Below are 5,535 nucleotides of genomic sequence, written 5' to 3' on the forward strand. Positions count from 1 at the left end.
CTCCGAACATCCATTCACACCCCTACCTATGGCAAAATATGTATCTAATTTATTTCATTCCATAAAATTGAAATACAAAAAAAAACATGTCCTTTGTACGGGGATAACCTAAAGTCCAAAATAAAAATAACTACTCGCTTAAATAATTTAATGTAAGTGCCAACAATATGTGTGTGTGTATATATTGCTAACGTGCCAGCAATATGTGTGTGTGTATATATTGCCAACAAAATTATTGAATGAGCAAGCATAAGTTTTTATATGTATATCTAGTTTTTGTACTTGTGTATTACACGGGATTTTATAAATAATGCAAATAAATACAGTCCGTTATTTGAAAAAAAAATGAACAAAATTAAAGGTAAAAAGAAAATAAAATATATGTTGCAGATAATAAGAAGTTTAGAATCTTAAATTTACAAATTCAAACAAAAAAATATCTTTATATACAACATTTGGCAAAATTGTTTTGATCCATTATGGATAACTAAGATTAATGAGTTGAGAGATTAGATAACTAAAAAGAAATTATAACCCATTTTTCAAAATTATTTTAACCCGTGACCTGTGAATATGTAAGATAAATAAGATAAGAAATTCAAATATTAAAAAGGAAGTTATAACCCATTTGTTAACATTATTTTGACCAATTACTCATTGATAGATAGGATGAATAAGATGAGGGATTAGATAATTAGAAAGGAAAATATAATCCATTTACCAAAATGATTTTGCCCCATAACCCATATATATATATATAGGATAAATGAGAAGAGATATTAGACCATGAATGAACGAGAGATTGTCACATCATCCTTATTATTTTCTTTTATTATTATAGTTAGAAGTTAGATAATAAATAAAAGACAACTCTAATGCGAACAATTAATTTAAGCAATTATATCATTTCACAAGCACCATGTTAGGTTTCTAGAAATGTGTACGGTCATACTAATGAGTATGAAGATGAGGATGAGGCCAACAAAACAATAACCAACAAACACATTGCCATATAAAGCACATTGACTTAATTGAACAATACACGTAAACGCAAATAAATAGAATTGTGGTTGAGGACTCGTTTAACATAAAACATGAGGTTGTGGTACGTTTATTGCCCCAAAATAAAAGATCAAAATGGGATGTGATTACTCACCTTAGCAATGTAAGAGAGTGGGTGGTAATAATAAAATAAAGGGCATCTTCTTAAGCTAGCCAACAACAATACCAAATCAATAAAAATCTTAAAACTTCACCATTTAAACTTAAAACTAAAAAGAGTGAAAAAGTACGTTTAAGCTACTGTATGGTTCGTAGTCGGTCTCAGTATTGACATAAGGTCGGATTCAGTTCCAACATGCCCAAAATATGAGAAATAAGATGTGATAAAGAAAATTCGTAAGAAAACCCAATCAGAACGTTAATGAAACAAAAAAAACCCCAATTTAAAGTCTAAAGAGCCATAAAATGAATTTAATCCGAATGGGTTTTCTTCTCTCATTGAAATTGATTGAAGGCTTTGATCCACGTATGATTATGAATAGAAAACATTCACATACTTAACCGAAATTCCTTGAAAAACTATGAGAAATCGTTGAAGGAAAATTCAAAAAAGATCTCTTTATATACAACATTTGGCAAAATTGTTTTGATCCATTATGGATAACTAAGATTAATGAGATGAGATTAGATAACTAAAAAGAAATTATAACCCATTTTTCAAAATTATTTTAACCCGTGACCTGTGAATATGTAGGATAAATAAGATGAGAAATTCAAAAATTAAAAAGGAAGTTATAACCCATTTGCTAACATTATTTTGACCAATTACTCATTGATTGTAACCAATGTTTTAAAAACCGGTATTTTACTTGTACCGGATTGGACTAAAAAATGGTACAAACGGTTGAACTGGGTTATACCGAGGAATAGTTTACCTTATAATTTCTTATAAATGTAAATTCAATCCAAAAATAACCAAAATCATATGATTACTATAACAAAAATATAATCCAAAAGTTAATCCATGTTAAAAAAAGTAATGCAAAAGCAGTCAATTTTAAAAAATAGTCATAAAGTTTACACGTACAAATATAAATTGTTGGGTTAAAAGTAATTTTGAAAAACTATGGCCGCAAATATCAAAAATTTCTCGGGCTTAAAACCGGTTTGCCGGTAAAAACCGGTATTTTAGACGAAAACCGCCGGTACGATGTTCTAGTAAACTGGGCAAAAATACCGGACTCAAAATACCGGACTACTGTGCGAAATCCTGTCTAACCGGTTCAAACAGCCGGTTTGAACCGGTTTTTAAAACACTATTTGTAACATCCCAAAATTTCGATCCAAAAATGACAAATTTCAAAAAATAAGGGATCAAACTAAAATTTTTGCCTTCACGATCGATCGCGATACGCGACGGCTGAAGACCCTACGTCATTGCGTATTGTGATGACGAGGTCTGACAGGGTGACACGTGGCAAGACACGTGTCACCACGTGGCATAAGCCAGGACAAGGTGCCACGTGTCACCATGTGGCATAAAGACCGCCACGTGGCACCACTTTCAACACGTGGCAAGACTAGAGGCGACTCATCATAGCTACGTCGCGATACGAGACGGCTATGTGTGGGCCCATCGTGTATCGTGACGGGTTTCGAATTCAGCCTATAAATAGCAAGCTTCACCCATTTACTTTTCACACACCACGTCACTCTCTCTCTCTAGAATTATCTTCTCTCTAGAATTACGCTCTGTCTATCTCGGTTTTCCTGCCCCGACCCGACAAATTATAACTTCGTAATCCGTACCATATACCAACGACACCTCGAAGTTCGTACCGACAATCCCGACAACCGACGCACCTCGTTTTGCATGCCGACCTCGTAACACGTGACGACCTCGTAAACCGTACCGACCCGAGACGACCCGACGTCCCGCCTCGTAGTACATGCACGACCCGGCGACCCCGAACGTTGCCTCGATTTGCGTGTAAAGGAGTTGTTATCAAGATTCTTATTATGCGTACAAGCGTCGAAGTGCTGCTCGAGAATCTAAAAAATAATAAGCCGAACAAGGTAGGGGTTCTGCCCAAATAAAATATTATTATTCCTAAGGCTTAGACCCTAGTCAGGGGTATAGCCTAGACCTTGATCAAATTATAACAATTAAATAAAATTTCTTTATAGTTAAGAAATACTAAATTATATAAACAAAGGCTACAACTAAATATAATTTCGTCATGGATAAGAAATGTAAGTATTCACATGCATGAGGATATATTAAGAAAGATAAGCTTTACCCACAAGAGGTATAGTCAAAAACTAGTATTTCTTTATGATTAAGAAACATGAGATTTTTATATATAAAGGTTATAGATAAATGACGTTTCTTCTTGAAGAAGAAACATATCATAGACATTTCATCTTGAAGAAGAAACATGGTACATGATTGGCAAATAAAGAGATGAATTCATATCCAAAATGTTTTATTCAAACAAACAATCAATCAATCAAGGTTTAAGCTATCAAAACTAGAATAAAGGTCTGTAGCTGGATTAACTGACAATCCAGGTATTTATATAAACCTATTTTATTATAGGTCAATCATTCATTCATTACAAAGGTTTTCAAACGAGATCACCACATCATTCACAACAGACAGTCATAGGTGAATACGTTAAACCTTTTTCAACCAAGATAAACGGGTTGTTTATCTTAAATCAAGACAGTCAAATATGGATTTATGGGATTACGTGATATCTAATAAAATTCAAGATAGAAAATAAAAACAAACTCAGACTGAGTACACATGTGTCTGGATCCAAACATAATTAATCTATTCTATCAGTGAAGGTTACGTGGCCGCAGACTAGAGATCATAATAAAAGTTCTCCAATGGGCATCAATTCCCAATAGGCGCTAGTTCCCAAAGGGAATTAGTTCCCGGGGAACCCTATTTGTGTGTGTATGGAAAGTAGTACAAATCCCAGAAATAAGAGAAGTTTCTGCTGAGGATGTTCTAGAAAACTATCTTGTCGGTCAAAGAAAGATTTATAAAGTGTTTTTAGAGTCAACGATTCACCAGCATATCGCTGACGTATTTTCCCCCAATGTCACAAGAAATAAAGTTAGCACATGTAGCAAGGAATTATAGCCATTCAAGAAGATAGATGCTTGCAAGGTAGAGATAACTCAGTTTTTAAATATTAAAATATTTCCGAAAAATAGTCCCTGATTTACACAAACATTTCATCAAATATCAAATAATACATGTCTCTCATATCTTAAATACCAAAATGTCTCTTTATAGAAAAGTTAACAGTCATAAGCCTTAGAACTCAAATTTGTTACAAAATAAAAACCACAACTTCTCTTAATTTGTTACTTTTAAACGTACCCAAATATGCTACTTTGGCATAACCATAGGGACAATTAGTTTTATGCTTAAAAACAAATTATTCACACTTCACATGCTCACGTAATGTGAATGATCTGATATGGAAAATAAAATTAATAAAAAAAAGCAGAATAAAATGAAAAATAAAAAAGAGGAGAAAAACTCGGCTATATATATGGGCTTACCCTAATTATTAGTTTAAACCGTCACCACTAAACCAGCCACCACCAAGCGCCGTCACCATCCTCTTTAGGTCCGATCTAAGCCATGAAAATGTATGCAAGATCGATCCAATTAATGATCGCATGGTGATTATGTTTCTTTTTTTGTTGGAATCGGTGATCTCGGAATTTAAAACACACATGGTGATTATGAAAGGAGGTCCGATCCAATAACGGAATGTTTTGGACCAGAGCACGGCGGCCAAACACGACTATATTCATGCGTATTAGGTAATGATATTCGTATGTAAGGGTAATTTAGTTTAATGCTAAATATCACACTGTTATTTTAGTATATTAATTTATTTTTTTTAGGTGCATCGCACATTGTTGGAGGATTGTTTAAAGGTGAATGTGATGAGAGGGTTAACTTGAATCAAGAGAGCCAAAGTGTAGACGCGACCCCATGTTCTCGTGACTCTAGTTGTGCATCTTATGCAGTTAGTCAGGTAATACATCTGTTTAAAGCATGTTAAAAGCCCAAAAATTAGTCACTTATTTGCAACATGCAGGTCCCATTCTCTAAATCCTTGGTGGCTGCATTTGCTATTTTTGTTTCATATTACCAATTTTAGATTGACAGCCGGTTCTTCTGCACAACTCGGACAGTCTAAGTTGCCGATTCCCGGTTGAACCAGTCGGACCGGCCGGACCGGTCCGGTTTCGAAAACAATGTTTTTAATATAGTTTGTCGAATGGGTTTTATTCGGTTGTAACCGAAATTGAACAGAACCAAAATCATTAAAAGTTTAAACCGAACAAAGTTCTGAAAGTTCGATAAGTTGTTTAGACCAAGCTCGTTTGTTGGTGTGGTTTTAATTGGTTTAGGGCTGGTCCGATTATTCTTTTTATGTGTTTTATCGGTTCAGATCTATAATATGCAATTAACTATAACATTATCAAATCAAATAAGTT

General features: G+C 33.9%; 1 long non-coding RNA gene across 1 annotated transcript; it reads left to right on the plus strand.

Moving 5' to 3' along the window:
- Window positions 1–4,773: 4,773 nt before the first annotated feature.
- Window positions 4,774–5,287, plus strand: LOC143548198 (uncharacterized). The gene is made up of 3 exons (XR_013137906.1): window positions 4,774–4,851; window positions 4,936–5,080; window positions 5,112–5,287. It is a non-coding gene; the product is annotated as an uncharacterized LOC143548198 (long non-coding RNA).
- The last annotated feature ends 248 nt before the right edge of the window (window positions 5,288–5,535 follow it).

Source organism: Bidens hawaiensis, unplaced genomic scaffold (assembly GCF_021521415.1).
Source record: "Bidens hawaiensis isolate Kalapana, Puna unplaced genomic scaffold, B.hawaiensis_p1.1 tig00014938_1, whole genome shotgun sequence".
Lineage (NCBI taxonomy): Eukaryota > Viridiplantae > Streptophyta > Magnoliopsida > Asterales > Asteraceae > Bidens > Bidens hawaiensis.